General features: G+C 51.1%; 1 protein-coding gene across 1 annotated transcript in view; it reads right to left on the reverse strand.

Annotated features, from left to right (window-relative positions):
- LOC138566800 (inositol-trisphosphate 3-kinase A-like) overlaps window positions 1-26266 on the reverse strand; it is a 796057-nt gene that overhangs the window by 297089 nt on the left and 472702 nt on the right. The window lies entirely within an intron of this gene.

The following is a 26266-nucleotide window of genomic DNA, read 5'->3' on the forward strand; positions in this document are numbered from 1 at the left end:
GCCAGGCGGAACACGGTACCTTAAATGAAGAGGATCCTCCAGCGGGGGCAGTTGTTCCTGGCAGCGGGTGCATGTCGCAGCGTCGTCCAGAGGAAGAGAAGATCTCGTCGTGGAGGAAAGGTGAAGTCGTTGCACTGCCAGGGAAGAAACCAGCCGCGGAGTTCTCCGGTACAAAAGGTACTACCCTTTCGGTTCGCGGTAGTGGTGAAAACGTGGTATCCCGGTTGCCGGGGTGCTTGGCACAGGCAAGGCGGCCACGAGATGCTCCAGGAGAGCGAAAAGAAGGTAGACTGGTTATCCCCACCAGTCGAAGGAAGAAGACTCTCCAGGCTGGAGATCTCTTCTGTCGTTGGGAAAAGTGGTGAGACGGTTCAGCAGGGCTCCACCGGTGGTGCCGTCATTGCAGGTCGGCTCAGCTTCTCCCTCCTTGGATTCTTTAGGTCCAGTGGCGACGTCTGAAGTTCCAGTCCCCAAAGCCCTGCTTTTATGCAGCACACCCCATTCACTCAGCCTAGCCGTCGATCAAACATGCTAAGTGGTGAGTCGGCCGGCTCACCACTTGGGCCAATCACACAAGAGTGCGACTTGAGTTACCAAGGTAACTCAGTCCAGGGTGTCTAAACCCCCTCCAACACCCCCTGTGGTACCCAGACAGAGTGGCACCACTTTTGGAGGCTTCTGTGGAGAAGCCCGCCAAAAAGTGGAACAAAGGGCTCGACTTGGGTTGGAGTCACAGAAGAGAACACAAACGCCATTTTAGAATCGAGTTCTGGCAAAAAATACCAACAAATTAATATTAAATAAATAAACCGGCGGTATATTCGAGGCTATAAGAATTAAATAATTAAAGTTGGTAGCCTCGAACAATGGGAAAATCCCATAGAGATATATTCGCGGTCGAATATAAAAAGTAGTATCCACTGCCACCAGCCAAAACTCGATCAGGGGGGACGGAGACGTGCCCCCTCGAACAACAGACCCCGGAGCAATCGAATTGCCCCGACCAGTACGTCCACAATATGATGGTTTGTACTGGTTTCTGTTCATAATTTGGGACTAGCAAAGCCAATGGTGACTTTACATGCCCTGGGAGACAGTAGTCAGTCCCAGGGTATGGAGTCTATGTTGGGGGGGTCGCTACGACACCCCTGGGTTACGGCACGGAGGGTGCTGTGTAACCCACATAACAAAACACATGAGACCCTATGGAGTAAAATAACCCATAGCCCATAAAACACATGGAAAGTTAAAGGAACACCTCAAATCATGTCTAAGAGTGGGAGCAAAAGAATCTCACTCTTAGCAGGAGAGAAAAAAATAAACCCCAAAAATCCAGCAAAGCTGCTGGGGGACTCACTAGGTTTGGGAAATTAGCCTTACAGAGAATTCTCCCTAACAACGTCCTGGCGGAAATCCGTCGCCTTGAGCCATCCTCGTCGTCTCAGGCAAACGCCGTTGCCCAACTGATGGGAACCGGTGTCGGTGATGTCCGTTGCCACCGTGATGGCGTGGTCCGAAGCAATCTTACCTTCCTGTAAGATTTCAAGGGCCTCAGCCCTTTTGGCGTCCGGAAGGAAGTCCAATAGAGGGGCGATTTTGAACCACAACTCCCTGTCGTAGCGGGCTACGATAGCCAGGGCGTTGGCTGCCTTGATAGTCGTCGCTGCGGATGAGATGACCCGTCGTCCCATCGTGTCCAGCTTTCTGCCCTCGCCGTCCGGCAGGGAAGTTTATGTCGAGGCCGATGCCCCCCCAGCTTTCTTTGCCGCTGCCAAGATGACCGAATCCGGGGTAGGTTGAGCCCGAAGGCACAAGGGGGCAGCGTCGGGGACGCGGTACTTCTTCTCGTACCGGTCCCTCTTTGCAGGCGCCGTGGAAGGGTTCTTGAGGAGGGAGAACCCCTCATCCCAGATGTCATCCAGAAGTGGTACGGCGAGAACCGTCTTCATTTTAGCCTTGCGCCGTTGGTAAAGGAACCCTTCCTTTTTCTTCTCTTCGGGGCAGAGCTGGAAGAGCTCGGATGCCCTGGAAATCATGGCATGGAAGGATCCAATCTCATCGGGCGGGGACGCCCGAGCAGGGGGCGACTGGGACACGTCCCGTCGTCGCCTCCGTCGTCATCTGTACCTGTCATAGCCGTGTCCGTGCCTGTATCATCCCCATGGGTAGTTGACCGGGGGGGGAAGGCAGAGCGGGCCGCTGAGGCGGGAGAGGTGGCGAAGGATGCGTCCTCTTCTTATGCGGTGGACTTTCCGAAGGTCCCTGCTCCGGTTCCCCCGTCGGGTCTGGCTCAGGTACCTCCGTCGGGGGGAGGGGCAACCTTGTCCTCATCTCCGAGCATAAGGACTGAATTGCTGACAAAATGGCCGCCGAAGTGTCCTGCGGCACGGGAAACGACAGGCGCGAGGGCTCTTGAGGAACCTTGTCGGCGACACCGTCGCTCTCGTCGTCGCCCTCGTCGGGATCCCTCCTGATGGGCTGGGCCTCCTCCACGACTTCGATGAGCTCTTCTTCAGAGGTCGTGTCCGTATCCACGATGGCCACCTGCCCCTCCCCCTCCTTTTCCAACAGGGACTTCGTGGGGGTCTTCCCGTTGGGCCTGAAAGACGACTCCCTCCGCGGTGGCAGGGAGACCCCGGATCCTGAGGTCGCCTCCACTGGCGTAGCCTCCAGAGGCTGAGCCAGGGCCGCTGCGACATCCTCAATCAAGGTCTTAGCAGGGTGAATTAAGGCCATCGTCACCTTCTGCACGCCTGGGGCCTTCACCTTGGGCGGAGGGTCCAAGCCTCGCTCCCCCTCTGCCGGAATCTTCGAGATCGACCGGGGCCTCTCCAGAAGCTTCGCCGGGTTCTCGGACTTCCTCTTACCCTAGCCAGAGCGTTGGCTCGTGGTTGATGGCACCGGGGAGGATGCGCCCTGCCTGGCAGCCAAGGAGCCCGACCGTTTGGTGCTCCGGGTGCCTGCGGACTCGCTGTGCTTGGCCTTTTGTTGGGCCGCCGTCGCTGGGACGCCCTCACAGGATTTAGAAGACCGCTCAGACTTCTTCTCGCCTGACGGGCTTTTACCTTCCAGCCAGTTGGCGAGACGGAGGTGGCGATCCTTCATGGTACGCTCTGACATGTTCCCACAAAACGCACAGTCCTTCTCCACGTGCGTCTTGTCCTCATGGAGACAGTAGAGGCATAACGAATGCTCGTCCTCCTTGAACACATTCTGAAGCTGGCATCCAGGGCAGGTCCTGAACAGCTTCCCGGGCGTCGAGCTTCCTTTCTCCTGGGCCATGTACGGGGTAGGCCTCGGAACGTCCGGAATCCTCCGAAAGCGTAACTCGACGAAATCTTCACCCTTGAGGTGTGTAGAAAACTCCGAAATGGGTCCCCGTTTATCGGATGTAGAAACGGTGGAGCTTGAGGCTCTTTTTAACCAAAAAATGAGAAAAATCTCCTGAAAAAGCACAAAAACGCAGCAAAAGCTCAAGAGCTACAGCATGAGGACTCCCAACACTTGAACGTGCGGTGAAAATCTGAGGATGGCTGCCAGAGGCGGGGCTTAGGGAGAGGGCAGTCATTGGCTGGGGGCAGTATGACCCAGAGACCAGTGATTGGTTACTACTAAGAAAGACAGATCAGAAACGAAACTGATATTGATTTTTTCTATACCGAGGATTCCCGGCCTGACGATGGGGAATATTCATGAGCATGTGAATCCATGCCAGACCCCATGCTGGAGAATGAACATTGCGGCCTGTGGGCAAGGACTCAGCAGGAGCCAATCATCTAAATATGGATAGACAACTCCCTGCAGTCTGAGGAACACTGCGATAACCGCTATCATCTTCGTAAAGACATGCAGTGCCGAGCTGAGACCATACGGCAGCACTCGATACTGGAAGTGTTCCATTCCCATGGAAAACTGAAGGTATATCTGATGTGGGCCCTAGATCAGGATATGCACGGAGGCGTCCTGAAGATCTACCACACTGAGCCAAATCGCCCTTCCGGAGAGAGATCCTTACTTGCTGGGTGTGATCATCTTTAATTTCTCTTGGGGTAGGAAAAGATTGAAGTTGGAGAGGTCGAGGATAGTGTGCAGGCCAGCCTGGTTGGGTTTGGGCACTAAACAGATGGGAGTAATAACCCTCCCCTTGCTCCCGCAAGGGAACAGTTTACACCACTTTGCGGTCCAGAAGTTTCTTTACCTTGGATCTGAGGGAGGGCGACGCAGTCTGCTGAAGAGGAGGGTGGGGTTCGAGAGAGGGGCAAGCGTAAACCCGCTTGGGCGATGGACAAAACCCATCAGTCTGATGAGATGGTTTGCCACGCCTCCAGATGAGACTATATCTTGTGAGACTGATGAAAAACATTTAGATGGTTTGTCAATGGCGACACCACCTGTTGCCGAAGAGGAGGCCGATGACCGAGAGAAGAACCGTCCACTTTGCTTTTTCTGCTTGCGATGAGGGCCACCAGAGGATCCTTCTGCCCGGCGTGCATGGCACTCCTGGAGCCCTCTGAAACCTGAAAACAACCTTGTCTGGGTACCAAACCTCTGCGTATAGTGCGCTTCAGCTTGGGGTTTGGCAAGAACAGACAAAGATTTAGCTGTTTGCGTGCTTGCCTTTGTTTTATTGAGTTCCTCATCGGTAGAGGAGTGGAACAGCTCTTTACCTTCGATGGGAAGTTCAAGTACTTTCTCCTGAACCTCCGAGAACTTGGTAGCGTGCAACCACGCTCGGCGGGAGAAGTCTACTCCAACCATAAGGCCCCGAGCAGAAGTATCTACATGATGGGCCGTGGCCTCCAGCAGGTCCTGAGCCAGCACTCTGGCATCGGATAGGCCCTCTTTAAAATCTTCCAGCCTGTCCTAAGGGATACATTCCTGAAATTCATAAAGCTCCTACCACAGCTTGAGATTTGCAGCTGCCAGGATGACTTCGGTATTCGCCTGGCACATCTGAAGAGCAGAATTGGAAAATAATTTTAACCCAATGGTGTCAAGAAGTTTGTCCTCTTTGGACAAGACCCGAGAGGCAGCCGTAAAGGATACTGAGGACGGCTTAGATTGGAGTGTAGCTGCTGCCACCTCCATTGATGAGGTGGGGGGGGGAGCACATGCAGTGAAGGGTAGGTCTTCTGATGAGTGTAGTTTGTAGCAAGCATCAATGTTCCCATTTATGTGCTGCCCGGAATGAGGTTTCTCCCAGACATTGCAGTCTTCAGCTAGCACATCCTTTTGAAGGAAAAGGCCCATGCGTTCCTGTTTCGTGAGAGTTAAGGCTCCTGAAAGTACACCTTCTTATGGAGCCGGAGGCCGGGGTATCGGAATATCCAGTAACGCCATCATATCCATGACACGGTCATGGAAGGCTCTGACAGAGAGGGTGGGTCCTCGCTATCCTGGTCTGCTTGGTCTTCGTCAGACGCGGCGGGAACAGAAAACTGATACGCAGCATGTGGCACCTGAGACCCATACTCGGGACGGACGTCTTAAGCATGGTGAAAGGAGGTGAAAGTGGAGGCAGTGGTGGTAGTGGAGGAGGAGGCCCCACCTGAAGAGGAGGGGGCGGCACTACCAAAACCCGCTGAGGGGTTAAAGGAGCAGGCTCCGGCTCGAGAGGCTTACGATACATTTCTTTAACCCGATGAAGCATACTTTAAGGATCTATTCAGAGTGCATAAGGGCATGGAATTTTCCAAAGAAGGCATCCTCCGGGGAAGATCTAGGCAAAGGAGTGCCTAGACAGCCGCTCTGGAGGGGCATATCCCCAGGATTGTAAAGAGGCTGGTTGCCAGGATGGCCTTCCACCAACTGGATCCACATAAGTTAAGGGAGCGGACACAGGAGGGAGTGAGACTGTGTGGCAGCGTTAAACAAGCATGCTAATCCATTGGAGGGCAGAAAGGATTCCTATTGTCCACATTCCTTGGAAAATGCTGCTCAGCTCCAAATATAGGCCCCTCTGCAACAGCCGTTGAGAAAGTTGGTGTGAGAGCTCGTCAAACTGGCCGCCTCAGATCGCGTGGGTTGAACCACCATTTTGTCACTGCCTAAGGTGAACTGTGTTACAGGTGTGACTGAGGCCATTGTCACCACAGAGGTTTCAGGGGCTTTTTTTATCCATTTTAGCTTTATGACAGGGAACCTTTCGGCAGAGCCGGTACTAGCAGCGCTTTTGAGCCTCTTTGGATTCGCTAGAAGAATTAGCCCTCTGTGAGGGAACCTCAGCAGGGTCGGTACTTGAAAACTTGGGGCCTTTGCCCTCCTTTGCCCCCTCAGCAGGATCGGTTTAACCACAAGATTGTTTGTGGGAAGGCTTAGGGTCACCCCCATACCCAGGAGCTCTCGGAAGAGGTCCCTCGATCCTGCTGGTATTAAATATAGCCCATAGTCGGGGATACTCTGGCATACCCTGGTACCTTTAGTCACTGTACAGGAATCCTTGAGACTAGGCCCAGTATGTTTAGTTCGACTTGGAAACCTCAGGAATAACCCCGGTCAAAAGAGCCCCAGAAATGTTGGGCTTAACCTTAGCCCCCAGATGGGGAACCTCGGATGAATATCCGGTCTGGACAGCCCCTTGACAGGGGGACTCGGAGCAAACTCCAGAATCCCGGTTAGATCCCTTTTGGGACTCCTCAAGGAAACACTGGTACAGAGCCACTTTGGCCCCTCCTGGAACCAGAAGACCCCGGGAAGGAGGTCCCAGGATCTGCCTACCCAGGTAAAGAAAGCAGACAGTGTTAGGCAAAAGTGTTGGGTTAAACAAAAGCAGTGGCTCTGCAGGTGTCGATCAAAGAGGCCCATTTGCCTCTGCCGAAGACGTGGCCATACCTCTGGGAGAACATACCACCACCCAGCCTGGGATGGGGAGCCCACGATAAACTAAACCAGGCATTATACTTTCTTTAATCCAACAACTAACCGATCAAGAGTAGGCCTTGCATCCCTCATTGGGGCCAACAAAAGTCAGACTGAGGATCTGAAAGGAGAGATTCTTGTCACATGGGCACATATTGCGTCCCTCAGGTGCAAGGATAGTAACTGCTCCCTGGTGCCGGTGGGTAAGTCTAAAGAAAGGGCCAAGAGTAAAATCTCTTTAAATAGGTGAGAAGAGGGATTGCATTGTAAGGTTTCCTCTGGGAAGAGGAAGAGTTCAGGAGAACAAGGAGGGGCTCCCAGTTTCCTATTCTATGAGCTAAATTGATGGCTATCAAGAAATACGTATTGTGTGGCGATGGCTGCACACAACAGAAAGAGTATTCTTTTTCTCTCCGGGTACACGCATCCTTGTCTAGGATGGATTACTTTTTTGTCCCATCCAATGTAACGCGTAGGTTACTGTCAGCTAAATTCTTGGCCAGGGGATTAGTTGATCACTCCCCGCTAGTTATTGAGCCTAGAAACGGGCATTCCAAGCCCATCGGGCAATGGCGCCTGAACACTTACTATCTGGGGCACCCAGACTTGGTGGATAAATGTTCTATCAAGATGGATGAATATTTCGATATAAACACAGGGTCCGTCAACAGCCCTGTTGTCCTCTGGGAGAGTGATAAGGCAACACTGAGGGGGGGGAGGGGAGTACTCTCCATCGTGTCAGCCAGATGCAAGATACATATAGTCAGATACACAAAGCAGGGGATAAGGCGGGCAAAATGTTAGCCTGGCTGGAGAGAAGGGACAGGGGGAGTGGGTATGTGCAGGCTATACAGGACGCTCAAGGGGATGAATTGACCGACAATGTAGACATTGCAAGCACCTTTGCCCACTTCTACGAGACACTTTATAATCCCTTGTTAGGGGGAGCAACGGCAGGGGGGATCTGGTGCATTGGATTCAGTGGCTCTTCCAGGGCTCACAACTCAGCAGGCCTTGGAGGCAGACATATCTGATGAAGCAATCTCTACTGCACTGACCTGCAGACGGGTAAAACGCTGGGTCTCAACAGGATCCCGGTGGAGGTATGGAAGCGATTGGGGAGCAGGTGGTCGGACCGCTACACCACCTTTTCACGCAGGGTAGGCTGTATGGTTGCCTCCAATTGGACCTCAGGAAGGAGAGCATAGTGGTCCTCCCGAAGCCCAGTAAACCACCGGAGCAGTGTGCCTCTTACAGGTAGAGTTCTTTGATAAACGGTGAGGCCAAGCTCCTCGCTCGGGTCCTGGCTAATCGCCAACTGGGGGTAATTAGTTCTCCGATTCACCTGGATCAATGTGGGTTTATGCCCTCCAGATCCACATGGATGAACCTGCATTGGGTGCAATTTGCCATAGACCTGGCTGCTGAAATACCGGATTCGCTGGCTCTCCTAGCCACAGACTTTGAAAAAGCGTTCCATCTGAGGTGGGATTAGCTCTGCGAGATTATGGGTTGCACGGGGAATGGGAGGGGGGGGGGGATTTCTTGGCTTGGGTCTGCCTGCTCTACACTTTGCCTGAGGCAACAATTATAGGGCACAGGTTCTCTTGTTGGACCTTCTCCCTCGGGCGGGGCACGAGGCAGAGATGTCCTCTCTTCCCGCTGTTTACATTGGCCATAGAGTCACTCGCGATACAACTTCGAGTAAGCCTGGACTGGGAGGGATTCAGATGGCCCTGGGTAGGGGAGGAAAGGGTTTCTCTTTATGTGGATAATCTAATTTATATGGGTAATCCAGGGATGTAATGACCATGAATAACCCACATATTTACAGCATACCAAGGTTCTAGTGGGCTCAAAGTAAATTGGCAAAAATCGGTCTTCCGTTCAGTACAGGGTATGGGGGGGGGGGGGGTGAGGATGCAATTCCAGGGGACTGCCCATACACAATTGCGAATTCGGGTTTTAAGTATCAGGGTATCCATCTGAGTCGAAATCTATCCGATATCTCCCGATTACACCCCTCTCCTGTTGTGGACAGGTTCGCACTGGATACAACACATTGGCAAACTCTCCCATTGACCTTGCTGGGCAAGGTGGCTCTCTTTAAAATGCTCGCACTTCCCGAGTTTCTTTATGTCCTGCAGAATGCCCCGCTCCTAATTCCTGGGCATGTCTTTACAGAGATTGAGGTATCTCTACGCAGACTACACAGGGGAGTGGGGGGGAGCAACCACAGGTCGCATTAAGGACCTTGCAGCAGTCGGGAAGGGTGTATAGGTCTGCCCAACCTTCGAAAATACCACTGGGCCACACATTTGGGGGTATTGAATGATTGGCTGCACTGGGACCCGTCACTTCCTCACATCGTGATTGAGCGTGGGGATGGAGATGGTCACCCAGACAGGTATTGGACGAGGGGCAAGAAGCAGGGGAGGCTCTCCCTGGGATGACGCAACACACTAGTCTGGTTTGGAAGGAGGCACATCAGGACATTGGATGAGGGGTAGACCGACCCTGGATCACCCCATCTGGCGTAATGCACACCTGACCAAAATTCTTAAAATAGGGCATTTCGGGCATTGGGAGGTAAAGGGGAGAGTCATCCTAGCGGATGTGGTACAGGAGGGCCGGCTTTGCTAGTTTCAGAAGCTGCAGGTAAAGTTTGGCCTGCAGAACTGTTAACGGTTTAGGTACGTGCAAATAGCACATGCTATGGGCGCTCAGTTCCCCTCCTTGGCAGAAATACCAAAGCACTCATATCTGTAGGCTAACTTGTTTTCAGCAGGCATCCCCGCCAAGGTCACAACTACACTGTATCAGTTAAATACGGCATTCAGCGCCGGGGAATTGACCCATCTGAAGGAGAGATGGGAGTGGGATGTGAGGCTGATGGAACCCGAGGAGTAGGTGGAGGCCTTGTTGTTCCTGAGGGAAGTGGGCATTGTGGCCAGGTTGCCGCTAATACAATTTAAGATACTTCATTGGGTATATTTTTCCCGTACGGCACTGCTTACATGGAGCATTGTGGGGAGCGATGCATGTCTTAAATGGGGAAGGGGAGGAGGTCACCTTTTATCATATACTGTGGGAATGCACACAGGTCCAAGTTTTCTGAGGGAAATGTGCGTGTAAACTGTCCACAGTGGTGGGAGGTCGGGTGCCTCTGGAGCCAAACTTAGCTCTGCTGGTAATATGGGAAGAAGAACAAGTTACTCTCTTACCTGGTAACGTTCTTTCGATGGGATGGTCCGACGACGTATTCCATATCTACGACAGTAATCACTGCAGCAAAGCTGCAGTGATTAAAGTCATAGATATGGAATACACCGGAGGACCCAGTCCCCTCGAAGCTGGGTTCACGAAAACACAAAAAGTTGTTTCTGGCGGTAACAATGGGGCTTGCTTAGAGAATGATTGCAGCATCCTGGGGCTGTGTGGAGTGCCCAAGATTGAGCCAGTGGACTGCGGAAGTGGACAAATGTGCGTCTTTCGAGGAGAGTGTATCGGGTGAGGGGTTGTCCCAGAAATTCTTAGAAGATTTGGGGCAGATGAGTGGGGGAGGGTTGAGGGAATGGGCCAGTCTGCTGTGTTTCAACTCCAGGCATTTATGATGATGCAAATTTACCTGTGGACATCCTCTGTCTTATGTTATTGTATTCATATTGTCCTTTGGCGACTGCTTCTATCATGTGCAGAAGTACCCAAGTTTGTCCTTGTTTTCGTTGTAATTGCAAAATCAATAAAATTGTGCGATATAAAAAAGAAAATAAGTATGAAGAGTCAAGTGCTTCCGTTGCTTAGACCAACAAGGCTTAAATGAAGGCAACTGCAACCCCGCACCAGGTTCATGGAGCTCTGCCCGAAAGGTCAGGATGGCAGCCCACTGATCAGCAAACAGTGAGACCCAGCTGAAAACACACCCTGCAAGAACCTCGCTTTGTCAGGGGACACACAATCGAATAGAGAGGCAAAAGATGTTTTTCCTTGCAACAGGCTGCAAAGGTATTCTACTTGCCATTATTGGTGCAAAGAGTGTAGGGATTCTTGAAGGCCTGAAACACCATGGATAGAACGGGGGGGCACCCTAGCATTGTAGGCCCGCCCTCCGAAGAACCATGCTGCTTATTGCCAACTGTTGAGCTTCATTAGGTCTTCTACCAGGATCGAGGGTGGAGAGTTGGGCAGAGAAAAAAAAAAGGGGGGGAGTAGCAATTACCAGGACCATGAGTGTCCAGGATGGGTCCGCAAGAAGAGCAAATGCCTGGTGGAGCCTGACCCAGCTCAGAATCCTAGGGATGAGGGAACTATGAGGAAACATGTATATGCGTTTGGGAGGCCATACGATGGAGAGGACATCTGTTGACCAGACATGATCCCCCAAAAACCTGGAACAAAGCAATGGGAGTCTGTGGTTGAGTTGGAGGCAAACATATCAATATTTGTGAGGCCAGAGTGATGGCAATCAGCCGGAAGGCTGCCTTGCTGATCAACATTTGCTGAGATGATGAACTCACCAGACAATTGAGGATTTCTCAGATGTGCGCAGCTGCCAGTGACGAGTTCCTCTTGGCCGAGGAACTCCGCTTGAAGGAGAGATAGAAGACAGGGAGTGAAGGCCCATGCCCACTTGTGGTTCAGGTAAGACTCACAAGGCAACACTGTTGCCTGACAGCATAATCATTGGGAGAGACCTGATATGGGAAGAGGACCCAAAAGGGCTTGGCAGACTGAATCCAGTTCCCACCAACTGGAAGCCTGGAAAGATTCCCCCGAAGGACCAACGCCCCTGCATAGTTATGGTCACCAAGTAGGCACCTCACCCAGAGCGCTGGGGTCTGTGGTATTAACCGCCAGCAAATGAAGCTAAAGAGGAAAACCCTTGAGGAGATTGACTGTGTCCAGTCACCACGGAAGAGAAGGCACCACATGAGAAGAGACAGGATTCATCTTTTCCAAGTCTCTCAGGCTGGTGACCAATGGAGTCGAAGATAAAGACTCACCACGGGGTGAAATGGACTCAAGCAGTCCACGAGTTCTTCAACTGGAAGTCATCTCCTGGCAGAGGCTTCCACCTTTTGTATAATGTGAACTTTTATGCTCACAGCTGGACCAGATCGAGGTTGGTTTGGAAGAGCGCTCCTATGAACCAGTGGTCCTGCATGGGCTCTGGGTGGAACCTCTTGTGGTTAATCAGAAATCCATAAACTGCCATGTATGAGACCACCCTGGCAGCTACCTCTCTCACCTCCTGGGTACCGGAGATTGACAAGGTAAGGAAGGATAGACCCTTAGTTCCTTCCTCATGTCCTCCCCCACCCTTCATCAAGGGTGCACAGAGTTTTGTGAATGCACGTGTAACTGAGCAGAGCCCGAAGAGGAGAACAGTGAATTGAAAAAGAGACTAATCTGTGATGCTCTGATGTATCGGTACATGTAGGTAAAGCAATGTTGAAGACCTGAGAATAAACTAATCTCTGGGTACTATCAGCAGAATGATGCATTGGAGGTGCTCTGTCTTGAATGTGATATTGTCCATGCTCACTTCATTGAGCTCCAAGCTGTATCCGCCAGAATACCTGGGGACTAGAAATATCGGAGAATAGCATCCCACCCCCAGACAGACCTGGGAACAGCACAGATGACCATCTTGCATCTCAGATCCCGAATTTCATTAATCATGCAGGCCCTCTTCAGCAGATCCAGCAGCCAGGGAATTCAGAGATCCTGTGTACAGAGGGCACAAGCTGAATTAGACTCTTTACCCTCCCTGTATCATGTCCAACACCCATGGATCCTTTATGGAGGAGAGCCAGGTACCGTGAAGAGGCAGCTGGCTGATGGGAGATAGCCCTGTCAGTCAAGAGCATATCATTTTGGCGGAGGGAGTGGAATGGGGGGACTGTCTGATATTCTGAAGTGGAGCCCACGGCCTACCCTGAAAGTCGGTCTGCACTGGAAAGTAGACTGCTTGCTTCTAGACCTAGATGAGAAGATTTAAGTCAGGACGACTGCAACATCTGTTTTGTCCTAAGAATCCCCACATGTTTCTCCATTGAACGTGAGTCACATTCTTTTGCGAGTTCTCAGTCTGCAGTCTCTGAAATGGATGGGTCACCTGGCTGCTACAGCCATGCCCATGGTGAGGGAGGCTGCTAATTCCATATCACAAGCCAAATCAGTAACTCCACCTAAGGATGTTTAGTGTTCAGAAGGGCAGATGATTCCTAGCCACTCTCGATGCGGGAGCAGAGCTCCTGAAATTCCTCAATCATAGACTGTTTTGTAGGAGGAATAAGTGGAGGCTCAAAGCTTAAGGCATCCACCTGCATAGGATTTCTAAAGGGATGCATCCACCTCATCAGTAAGATCACAAACCATGGTTTGCTCCGGGGACAAATAAGGATGAGCAGTAAGGTGGATGATGAGTTGGCTTCCAGAGGAGAGGGGACATACATAACCCTGAGCTGGCGTCAATTCCCATGAACCTTGGACTGGAGATCTGGTCTGGTACCTTCCATTCTTGAAGAACCTCGTTTACTGTTTTCTTGATAAAATGAACCACTGGTTTAGGGTTGATGGAACACGTTGCCATAAGAAGCGTTCAGTTGATGAAGCCCCCTCCAACACCCTGCTAATCCTTGAGAGACAGGGTGAATCTTAGGAGAATGAAGAGGCAGCGGCAGATGAGTGGTGTGGAAGGCATTTTCTCTATTTTTCCAAGCCTTGGTCTTGCCCCTTTAAGCAGGAAAGCCCTGCTCTTCCCTAAGAGACTCCCTGATCAGAGCTTTTAACATTTTGGAGGTTCTTGTCTTTTTTGCCTTCATGTATGGGTGCCCACGCTGAAAGACATCAAATTGCCCTGTAACAGCTAGTGATCAGCTAAGTGCCATGTCAGGTTGCCATTTTGTCTTGCTACATTCCGCCATCTTAAAGTTGCGCTGACACAGCGTAAATAATGCTTACACTTAGAAAAGTTATCTGGAAAATGTGCACATGATCAAATGCTGAGGCCATGCGAATGGAAACCTGAGGTCGCTGCAAAGGCTAGCTGTCAGTAGATAGGCCGGGCACTTCTCTAGGAACAGTTCAGCCCAAGGCCGAACATTTCTCTTTTAGATAAAAGGGTCACCGTCCTAGACGACTCTTATATTAGGTCCTTCAGCTTATCTTCATCCTTTGAAAATGTTATGTGAAGAGGGCTGGTGGCAAGAGACTAACCTATATAAACATGTACATCCCTTCTGCGGTTTTTGCATATAAATATGGCTGTGAAAATAAACACAGTGCACTTACTCACTAGTTATCAGTGTGTGGAGGTCGTCATTGCAGAATAAGCGTGTAGCCGTTCTCCACTGAAATTCCCTTTAGAGAGAAGACCACAGATATCTCGAAGCAGACCGTGGTGCTATGTGTCTCTGATAAAGCAGGACGAGCTGAATTGCTGCTGGGAGGCGTACTCCAACCGGGTAAGTCTCATATCTGCTGCATTACCTGTTGTCAGCGCACGCGTCCTATTTTGAAATTTCTGCTACATCTTCACACAACGTTCTCTCCAGTCCTAAGATAATGCCCAGGCCATAAAGAGAAGTATTTTAGGATTGCAGAACTTATTAGGGTTTCACAGCATTCTCACTGCTTTTTTTATCTCTGAGGGCAATTTTTTGCCAGTCCCTTCCCTTTTAATTATGGGTAACAGACATCCATACATACATTAAACCCACTATCAGCATGACACTCCTGCTGGACAGATGGAGACAGTTTATGGGGAGGACTCAGTCAGATTTGTTGGTAAATGACAACACACTGCTGCGGCTGAACAGGGGACTAAAGAGTTGGCAGAGGGGCATATTTCAGGAGGGGCACTTGAACTGTTGTGTATTACTGGACTCCAAGGGGTTTAAACCACATCCAGGGTTTTGCACTTTTCTATCTGCAAACAGGGTACAGGAACAAATGCACAAAAATAGGGAGGAACATTTTAAATTAGGAAAGGACACGCTAAGAAACAGGGTGATAAAGCATGACATGTCGTTTACCCTGTCCTAGCACCCATTTGTACACTGTCCAGTAATTATGACAATGACCATCCTCCAATATATTGCCCACCAACAGCTACAGTACCATCACCCACCAATCCCGTCAGGTACATCCCACCATTGCCACACTATAAGGTTGCATCACCTGACCCACTACACCTCACTCTCCAAGCACCACCTTTCTCCCGCATGCATTACAAAGAATACAGATTCATCTGACAAGCACGTCTAGGGACCATTCTCCTTCCAAAATGAGTGCGATAGTTGAGGGGGTTTAGAAGGAGGTAGTCATAACACAATATGATGGTCTTCAATATCACCTACACAAAAGTGTGTCACAGTTGGGTATAGACACCACTAATAAGGAGTGGAGAGGATTGCTGGATGATGTTTTGGATGGATTACAGAAGGATGACTGGTTAGGAGGCAAACCACCATAAGAAGAGAACCATCAACCCCTAGAGGGAGCACACGAGTACCCGGTCAGGATAATTCTTGCACCCAAGGGATTCTATACTGTGCCGTACCACGTGGCCTGGATTCCAGATCAGATAAGGGCCTTGAAGGATGCATTTCCGCCACTCTGTACAAACCCTAGAAAGTTTGTTAGGGAACTAGAAACAATCATAGATTGACATAACCCTACCTTTTCCCAGAGCATCTTCAAACAGTACGAACAAAGGCCGAATGGCCCCAAAACATTAATGGGGAACGATGCTGCAATGGATCTGAGGCTGGACATGACAAGTACTGCCCTCAAAAGAAGTAGAACACTGGATGTAATAATGAACTGGCAAAGGCCAAAACAGATTGGTCAAAGGTGGTGTCATTAAGACAAGACAAAGGGGAACACCCTGAAGATTTTCTGTCCAGAGTAATAGCTACCCTGGAAGATCGTTCTAACATTGAAGTGGCTAAACAAACGACACAATATTTTCTTGGCGGTCTCCTCCCAGCAATTAAAAATGATGTAGTAAAGGCAATTTTTTGACTGGAAATATAAGAATGTACCAGAAAGTATGCCAACAGTGGCACACAAGTACAGTTTATATTTAGAAAAGATAAAAAAACAAACTGCTTATTCTACAGTTAGCCCGCTGCGACATGCCTCTGTGGGAGCACCCAAACCACAAGCGGCAAGGAAAAGGGGGGCTAGCAGGTCCCAGGGAAATGTTGCCCCGTTTAGATCCCCCATATCAACCCCTTCCGGCCCCTCAATGCCATTACTGTCAATGATTTGGCCCCTAGAAGGCAGAGTGCCCCAGTACGTTTATAACACATATGTCACAGGTTCCTTCCAATGCATAAAAGTGCCAACATCCAAATCCAGGCTTTTGTAGAAACATTCAACACCCTGCACCCTAGATAATCTGTTTTTTTCCCTCATAGTACTGAAACTGCTCTTCTAGATCTTCAGACCCACATATTGGTGTCTCCGACTTGGTATATTTCATAACGGCTCCTATTCCCGCCTCATCACCATTATGGCCTGCCTTCACAAGCCTTTAGAGCCGCACTAGTTAACTCTGCCTCGCGTCGCATAAACGCACCTACACCTCAGTTCACACTTTGAGGCCATCCTTCTGATAACATCTGACCTTTGCTCAGCTGGTCTGTATTTCGTAGTATGCTGGCTTAGCACATACACCAGGTACTTCTACCCAGCACCGGCTTTATACTATGCTTATATGTATTTTACTCTGCTGATTTACCTGTGCACTGTGCTGTGCTCAGCCCGACCATTTACTGCTACTAGTTTCTCCTCTGCGCATTGTGTCTTGCTCAGATATCCAGAGATTCTTCATACCATTCTGCCTCTGCATTGTGTTACATTTACCTGGTCTGTGAAGCATTTTATTCCGACTCAGCCGTTACACCATGCTACTTTTACTCTTATCCAGTACCATACGATGTTGATCTGCAACATACTCTGTTGACTTACCTCTGAATTGTGTTGTGCTGTGCCTAGCCTGCCACCATTTTACTAGCCTGTACCAGCCTTTACACCCTGCTACTTTTACGGCACGTTACTATGATGATCTGCATTATACTCTGTTGCTTTACCTGTGCTGTGTCTAGCTTGCCTACGCATTTACTAGCCTGTCCTAGCCCAGGCACCTTTTCCAGCCCTTTTATTACACCGCGTTACTGCGCATTGTATCACGCCTAGTTAGCCTGAGCTCTGTGCTATAACATTATGACACCAGACCTCACTCTTAGCATTTTGTACCCTGTTTAGTCTTCAGGTCACTAGGACTTAGCACCTAGCCTGCACCAAGCCCTGTAGGACTTCACTTCAGCCTCTTTGATCTCTGAAGTGCTGCCCTACTCGGAGCACCACCCCTGGCTTACCAAGGCCCCCTCAGGTGCACTCTCAGCTGTGACTGTCAAGACACCTTACTCTGCCCTCATGGCAGCCCTCCACAGAGTCACCCTCACCATGGCCTCAATTCTCGCACTATTCCAATCCATCTCGCCTACCAACTTCCTCCCGCCATTCCAAGCTGCAAAAAACTACACATCTGGAATCGACTCCCACTCCAGGGACACCCCCACGAACCTACTCACCAAACCCTCCACATGGTTGATACCATGCCCCTTGAATATCAGGAATGAGAGGCTAGGATCCCGATTCATCACTCATAAGACACCTACTAGATTGCCACCTCAAACCTCTGACTCTAAATCTAAAAAATGCCTGCCTAACACTCACACAGCAGTTTCTACAGAGATACTTAATCTACCAACCTCCGCTGTTGCCCTTACTAGGGAACCATCACCCATTGTTTCTCCAAGCCTGCACAGAATACTCCCCGCAGCAATGCCACCTACCATTAAAGGTGCACTGATCAATGCACAGTCTCTAGTAGCCCATGCACCTAATATTGCAGACCTCATCTCTGAAAATGGCCTGGATTTTCTCGCCATCACAGAAACCTGGCTCCACCAGGCAGCAGGCCCTGCACTCTCCCTAGCCTTCCCAGAGGGTTACACTATTATCAGAGCTGACAGAAATTCAGGCAGAGGATGAGGCCGTGCCCTTATAGCAAAAACCCATTTTGGCCTCAGAGATTATACCCTCACTAGCCTGCCATCTGCCGAACTCCTATCAGTTAAATTCCCGCTAACAGCCACCCAAACCATCCTGCTACACCTCATCTACCGCCCACCAGGCCCCATTTCCTCCTTCGAGGAAGACATCACAGGCCTCTTAACATCCAATGTAAAATTAGGCTCTCAAATCATACTTCTTGGAGAACTTAACCTTGGGTTCCAGGATCCCAATGATACCAACGCTCTAGCTCTCGAAAACTCCATATCCCAGCTCGGCTTTAAACACGGAGTCACAGAGCCTACACACGTCAAGGGCTGTACTCTAGATTGGCTGTCTGACCTCAATTGCGCCATTAAAATACTTCAGAATGAACCCATTGCCTGGACAGATCACCATTATATATCCTTTGCCATTCAGGGGACCATACCCCCAAGTCCTAGCCTCGTCCGCCATCCCTTTCCAGGAACTCCTATAGCATAACACTGCCCAATCTACATCCTCTAATCAACATCCTGGACGATACCAATTACAAGAACCTACACCCCACTAACCTGGTTGACCTCTATAACAATACTTTAGAGTCAGCCTTGAACACCATCGCACCACTCAATCTAAAAAAAGCCAAACCTATTGCTCACCTCAACAATTGCTTCACACCAGAGCTACAAATCCTGAGGAATAAAAAAAAAAGAAAGAAAAAAAAAAAAGTGTTGCGGAATCCACATAAATCACCCACCACTTACAACAAGGCACTGTTAACCATAGCAGCTGCCTCCTACAAAACTGCCATTCTCACCACCAAAAAAGAAATCTATAACAGAATCCTTAACGTCAAATCAAGGTCCAATGAGCTCTTCAGCATGCTAAGGGAATTGGAATCTCCAGCCCCGCCATCAGAGGACTGCACAAAGGATGCGGCCTGGTGCACCAAAACACAACAAGCCCTAGCGGACAAAATAGCTTCACTCCAAACTAAAATAGAAGCAAAGAAGAATAGCCTCTCAAACAGCTCATCCGATAAACACTCTCCCAAGCATCAACTCCCTCCGTGCCCTCCGTTAACTTTCTCCCTGGTCACTCCTAAGGGAGTGGAAGACATCATCAGAGGTCTAAAGCCTTCAAGATGTCATGGAGACTCATGCCTGGCCCTCATCATCAAGGAAGGCTCCAAAGAGCGGTCTCCTTTCATCGCTGCAGTGATAAACTCCTCTTTCAAGGCCAGCCTTGTCCCCAATAACCTCAAGGAGGCTTGGGTCATGCCAAAAAAATAAATAATTTAGACCCTAACATACCAACGAACTATAGGCCAATCACAACCGTCCCCTTCCTTCTAAAAATTCTGGACAGAGTTGCTTACCTGCAAATCCAGAAACATCTGGGCGGACAATAACTTACTTGGCCTCCGTCAATCTGGATTTCGGCCCACACATGGCACTGAGACAGCCCTCCTGGATCTGAAAATACAGATGGATGAGGCAAAAAGACAAAGGCAAAGGCAAACTGGCCATCCTCCTCCTGTTAGAACCCTCAGTGCATTCGATCTGGTCGATCACCAGATCCTCAGTGAACATTTAACCACTGCAGCAGCCTTCTCTATCAACAAATCCAATAGGATTACATCTTTCTTATCCCACCGCACCACCAGTCTTCTCGCCCTCTGCCTCAGAAGACCCGATCCCCATCCACTGCGGGGCGCCCCAAGTCTCATGCGTTTCACTAATGCTATATAACATATTCATGAAGCTCCTCTTCGAACGTCTTGACAACATGGGTGTCATCTACATGAACTATGCAGATGACACAAGGTTCTCATCACACTTTCAGGTTGCTACGAAGCTGACTCTAAGCCAATTAATGATATTTACTTGGAAATACAGGCATGGATGGCTGCCCACAGCCTCTGCCTCAAAGATGAAAAAACGGAGCTCCTGATGGTCGGCATGCAGGCTCACCTTAACAAGCTTGACCCGCGGTATATGTCCTTCAGCATTGATGGGAACCCGATTAAAGTTGTGAAGGCGATAATGAACAAGTTACTTACCTGTAACTGTTGTTCTCCAACATGGGTCTGGCATAGGTTCATATGCTCATGAATATTCTCCGTCATCAGGCTGGGAATCCTCGGTAAAGAAAAAATCAGTTTCAGTTTCGTTTCTGAACTGTCTTTCTACTATTAACCAATCACTGGTCTCTGGGTCATACTGCCCCCAGCCAATGACTGCCCTCTACCTAAACCCAATCTCTGGCAGCCACCTTCAGATTTGGTAGCACGTAAAATGGCAGTAGGACCAAGAGAAGAGCCGCAGAGGGGTAGGTGTGAGGGTTTGCATCTGAATCCATGCCAGACCCCATGCTGGAGAACAACAGTTAGAGGTAAGTAACTTGTTCCTTCTCCAGCACGGGGTCTGGCATGGATTCACATGCTCATGAATACAAGAATACATAGCAGTACCCACATGCACAACCACGGGAGGTGGCAAGGCTCAACATTAAGCATTTTTTAATTTTTTTTTATTTCATTTAGTTTATTACAAACTTAAAAAAAAACAACAACATTCCACTTTACATTTGATTTCCTCATAAAATAGATCATACTTTATGATTATGTAATATTTCACAGAGCAGCTGTCACATCGGTGACTTTCAGCCAAGACTTTGTCAGGTTATGTGATTAGACCATACTCGATCAAGAGACTTTCTTTCCCTCATTTCAGTTGGTTAACAATGAGTCTATTTTGCACAGGAAAGAAGTTAGAGCATATAATGCATATAATACTTTGTTAAGCATTTCCAACAACTCAACATTAAGCATCTCTTACCTCCTCACCAGGCTCACCTTCAAGCGAACAGGTTGCGCAGCACTGACTGGCCGACTCTGGACTCCTCCCTGGAATCCCAGTCGATGCAGTAGAATCTCGTGAAGCTGTGCGTCGACCTCCACGTAGCAGCCCTGCAGATGTCCAGCAGGGGCACACCAGACCGGAACGCTGTAGTAGCGGCGATCGCTCTGGTTGAATGGGCTCTCGGACGGCTGGGCAATGGACGCTTTGCCAACCAGTGACAGCGCATGATGCAGCCTGAGAGCCATCTGGAAATGGAAGCCTTCGAGAGGGCCTTCCCTTGGTTCACAGGTCCAAAGTTCACAAACAGCTGTGATGTTTTCTGAAAACTCTTTGTGCGGTCCACATAGAACTTCAGCACTCTAGCCACATCCAGCGAGTGCAAAGTCCTCTCAGCCGGTGACGAAGGCGACGGGAAGAAAACAGGTAACACCACAGGCTCGTTGAGATGGAAGTCCGGCGGCAACTTAGGCATGAAAGAGGGGTGCGTCCTCTACTACTCGTGGAATGTCAGATTTGGAGGCTTACAGGAGAGGGCCTGGATCTCTCCCACTCGTCGTGTGGAGGTGATGGCCACAAGAAAAGCTGTCTTCCACGATAGGAACTTCAGCGGTGCCGAATGCAGGGGCTTGAATGGCAGACCCATGAGCCTGGTCAGCACCACATTGAGCTCCCACGCCGGGGACGTAGCCTTCACCGGTGGGAACGAGCGGAACAGTCCTTTCATGAACTCCTTCATCAGGCGATGCGACCACAGTGATGACCGCCCCGGAGTTCTGGTGTAGTGGGAGATAGCCGCCAGATGGATTTTGATGGAGGCATGTGCCAGCCCCGCCTTGGCCAGCGACAGCAAGTACGGCAGTCCTTGAGGGGCCGTGATCCGTAAGGGGTTGATCTTCGGTGCAGGGCACCAGACAGAGAACCTTTTCCACTTATGTCCATAGCGCTTAAGAGTCGAGGATGCCCTGGCCTTTGCAAGAACTTCCTTGCAGTCCGCCGGGATGTCATGGCCTCCGAACTCTAGTGCTGTAGGAGCCAGGCCTGTAGGTTCAGCGATCCCGGGTTGTGATGTAGGATGGCGCCTCCTTCCCTGGTGAGAAGATCCGCGTCCGTCGGCAGTTTGACTGGGGGACGCTGACATGTCCAGAAGGTCCGGCAACCATATCTGCCTCGGCCACGCCGTTGTGCCGAGGATCATCCTGCACTGGGATCATCTAAGTTGACCGATGAGTCGCAGTAGCAACGGCGGGAACGCATACTGGAGCAGGCCGTCCCAGGGGAAAGAGAATGCATCGCCCATGCTCCCCGACGGGAGAAACCTGCTGGCGAACCTCCGGCACATGGTGTTCATCGCCGTCGCGAACAGATCGATCTGGGGATTGCCCCGCCATTGGAATAGGAGATACACTTGATCCTGCCGAAGTTCCCAATCCTGGCAAGAGCGCAGCTCTCTGCTGAGTGAGTCAGCGATGGTGTTTTTCACCCCTGCCAGATGAAAAGGTACCAGGAATATCCCCTGGGCGACGGCCCAGTGCCACAGATCCTGCGCCACCTTGGATAGGACTGGGGATCTGGTACCCCCCTGCTTCCAGATGTAGAACATCGCGGTGGTGTTGTCGGTGAAGACCCATACCACCTTGCCCTTGAGGGATGGAAGGAAAGGCCAGAGGGCCCAGAACACGGCCCAGGGAGGCGTCCGTCGTCACCATTTCCTGGTGCGCTGGGGTCTGGAAGTCCATGCCCACTGCGAGATGCGCACCAGTGCCCCACCACCGGATCGCTTGACGGAAACTCTTGTAGAGTGGGATCTTGTTTTCGAAGCTTCCCGCCACCTGCATCCAACGAGCGTCGAGAAACTCCTGCAGTGGCCGCATCCGCAACCTGCACAGACACGAGGTAGATGCACAATGACATCATGCCGAGCAGGGACTTGATGGACCTCACCCTGGCCACTTCCATGGTCAACAGCCATTGTACCTTGCCCAGGATGGCCTTCGTCCTTTCCTCCAACGGTGAGGCCAACCGCACCACTGTGTCGGGTCTGGCTCCCAGGAACAGGGCGTCCTGCAACAGTACCAAGTGGGACTTCGCAAAGTTGATCGAGAATCACAGTTCCGTGAGCAGACGGACGGTCTTCGCTGTGTGGTCGACGGCGAGTTCTCTTGGCTTTGCTCAGATGAGCCAATCGACCAGGTAGGGGTATACGTGGATCCCCTGCAGCCGCAGCCACCGGTGCCATCAACTTGGTAAGGACCCTTCGAGCCAACTTCAACCCGAAGGGCAGGGCCTTGAACTGGTAGTGCCGCCCTTGGACCACAAAATGTAGGAACTTTTGATGTCCTTTGTGTATGGGGATGTGGAAGTATGCATCCTCCAAGTCCAGCGACGATAGAATGTCGCCTTCCTCCAGCTGTCCTAGCACGTGCTGAAGGGTAACCATCCAGAACTTCTGGGTTTTGATGTATTTGTTGATGCATTGAAGGTCCAGGATGGGCCGCCAGCCGCCGGTCTTCTTTCGGACGAGGAAGTACCGCGAGTATACTCCGGAGCCCCAGAGCCTCTTTGGGACGAGTTTTACCACGCCCTTTCTTAGCATGGCTCGTACCTCCAGAAGCAGCTGTGGAACGTGGTTTTCTTTCCTGGCCACAGCTGGGAAATGGGGGCACTTCCTTTGGAACTCCAGAGAGTGCCCGTGGGCCAGGGCATCCAGCACCCAACGATCGGTGGAGATGGACTCCCACACGCCGACGAATTTCGCCAGCCGGCCTCCCACCGGGGTGCTTAGGTGGGGGCCCGACATCACGGCTGGTTCAGTCATGTTTTGCCATGGCCTTGCCACCCTGGGCTCTTTGGCGAGAACAGTATCCACCGGCCTTTTTGTGGCCTCTGGAAGCTTCCTGCGATGAGGAATGGGCAGCTTGGCGGTACGACGATGAACTGCCGCTGATTCCTTTGGCAGCACCTTGGGATTTGCCTCCAGAGGTCCGAAAGTTTGTCGTTGATGAAGAGTGCCTAGGGCACTGGCTATCTCGGTGTCCGCTTTGATGGCCTATAGCGACTCGTCCACCGCTTTCCTGAACAGGTTGTTTCTGTCGAAGGGCATGTCCAGTACCCTGGCCTGCACATCCTGACGGAAGTCGGTGGCCCTGAGCCAACCGCGCCGGTGTAGGCAAACGCCGTTGCCCATCTGACGAAAACCGGTATCAGCGATGTCTGTAGCTACAGTGATGGCGTGATTGGGTGCCAACTCGCCTTCTTGCAGGATTTCCAGGGCCTCTGCCCTCTTGTGGTCTGGGAGGAAGTCCAGGATAGGGGCGATCTTGAACCACAACTCCCTATCATAGCGGGCTACGATCACAAGGGCATTGGCCGCCTTAATGATAGTCGATTCCGACGAGATGACTCAACATCCCATGGCATCTAGCTTCTTTCTCTCGCTGTCCAGTGCTGAAGTGGAGGATGACGCCGTCACCCCTGCCGCTTTCTTGATGGCTGCCGCGGAGACTACGGAATCCGGGGTCGGTTGTGCCCTGAGGCAAATAGGAGCGGAATCTGGGACCCAGTACTGCTTCTCGTACCAGTCTCTTCGCAGGGGCCGTGTAAGAGTTCTTCAGAAGGGACAGTCCTTCGTCCCATATGTCGTCCAACAGCAGGACCGAGAGTACGGTTTTCCTTTTGGCTTCCCGACGTTGGTAAAGAAATCCCTCTTTCTTTTGTTCCTCGGGGCACAGCTGGAAAAGCTCTGTTGCCATGGCGAACATGTCATGAAAGGAGCCAATTTCGTCGGGGGGTTGGGGGTGGGGAGGCCCTGGCAGGAGGAGATGGGAGATCCATTCTGCCATCGCCACCGTCGTCACCGTCTGTCTCGTCCCTCGGAGGAGGGGATGGGGTGAAGGCTGGAAGGGAGGGGGAGGATTGACTCGCCTTCGCTTGCTCGGTGGGCTCCCCGACGGTCCAAGCGCCGCTGGATCGTCTGCTGGGGGTAAGGGCAACCTTATCTTTATCACCGTACACATGGTCTGCAAAGCCATCAAGATTGCTCCTGAATTGTCCAGTGGCGTAGGCATCGGTTGCGACGGGAGCAACGGCTGGGGCGAGGGGTGCTTGGTCTCCTCCACAGCCCACGGCTCCTCATCGGCTCCACCGTTGCCCTCTATGTCCGCCTCATCGGGATCCTTCCCGTAGGTCCTGACCTCCTTGAACATCTTGTCCAGGATAGCTTTGATGCCAGCCAGCTCATCCTCGGAGGTGGTACTTGTGTCCGTTAGGGCTACCGTGCCCCACCTCTTTCTTGTCCCGGGGTTTCACGGGGGTATTCTCGATAGGCTGGAAAGATGGTTCCCTCTGGGGTGGCAGGGTAACTCTAGGCACGGAAGTCTTCTCCAGTGGGGTAGCCCCTGCATGCTTCGCCAGGGCCGCCACGACTCCTTCAATCGAGGCCTTCACCGGGTGAATCAGGTCCTTCACGACCTTCGGCGTGTCTGAGGCCTTCATTTTAGGGGGAGGGTCACCACCTCGCCCCCCTTTGGCTTTCTCCGTCAGGATCGACCGGGGCTTCTCCCGAACCTTACCCGTGTTCTCCGACTTCCTTTTCACCGAGTCAGAGCATTGGCTCATGGATGATGGCGTCAGTGACATTGTGCCCTGCCTGGCAGCTGAGGAGCCCGAACCAACGGTACTCCCGGTGCCCACAGATCGCAGTGCTTTGCCTTTTGTTGGGCCCCTGTCGCCGGAGCGCCCTCAAAGTTCTTAGAAGTCCGCTCAGACTTCTTCTCACCTGCTGCTGGGCTCTTCGCCTCAAGCCAGTCAGCGAGTCGTTTACAACTGTCCTTCATGGTCCAGACGGACATTTTCTTGCAGAACGCACAGATCTCCACGTGCGACTTGTCGGCATGTAGGCAGTGGAGGCTCTGCGAGTGCTCGTCCTCCTTAAAGATGTTCTGCAGTCCACATCCTGGGCAGTTCCTAAATAGTTTGGATCCAGTAGCCATCGAATCTCCTTTGTCCTGGGCCATGTCCGAATCGGGGTAGGCCTCAAAGGTCTTCCGGAATCCTCCAAGAAGTGTAATTCAACGAAAATCCACCCTTGAGGGGCGTAGAAAATTCTGAAACGGGTCCCCGTTGATCGGAAGAAGAATCGGTGGAGCTTGAGGCTCGAACTGACTTACAAAATAAGAGTAAACTCTTAAAAAAAACGCAATACGCAGTAAAAGCTCAGAGCTACAGAACGAGGACTCCCCATACTTGAACGTGCAGTAAAAATCTGAAGGAGGGGTTTAGGTAGAGGGCAGCCATTGGCTGGGGGCAGTATGACCCAGAGACCAGTGATTGGTTAATAGTAGAAAGACAGTTCAGAAACGAAACTGAACTGATTTTTTCTTTTTCCTGAGGATTCCCAGCCTAACGACGGGAAATATTCATTAGCATGTGAATATATGCCAGACCCCATGCTGGAGAAAAACACTAGGAGTTAT

Source organism: Ambystoma mexicanum, chromosome 2p, assembly GCF_040938575.1.
Source record: "Ambystoma mexicanum isolate Mex_15411 chromosome 2p, UKY_AmexF1_1, whole genome shotgun sequence".
Lineage (NCBI taxonomy): Eukaryota > Metazoa > Chordata > Amphibia > Caudata > Ambystomatidae > Ambystoma > Ambystoma mexicanum.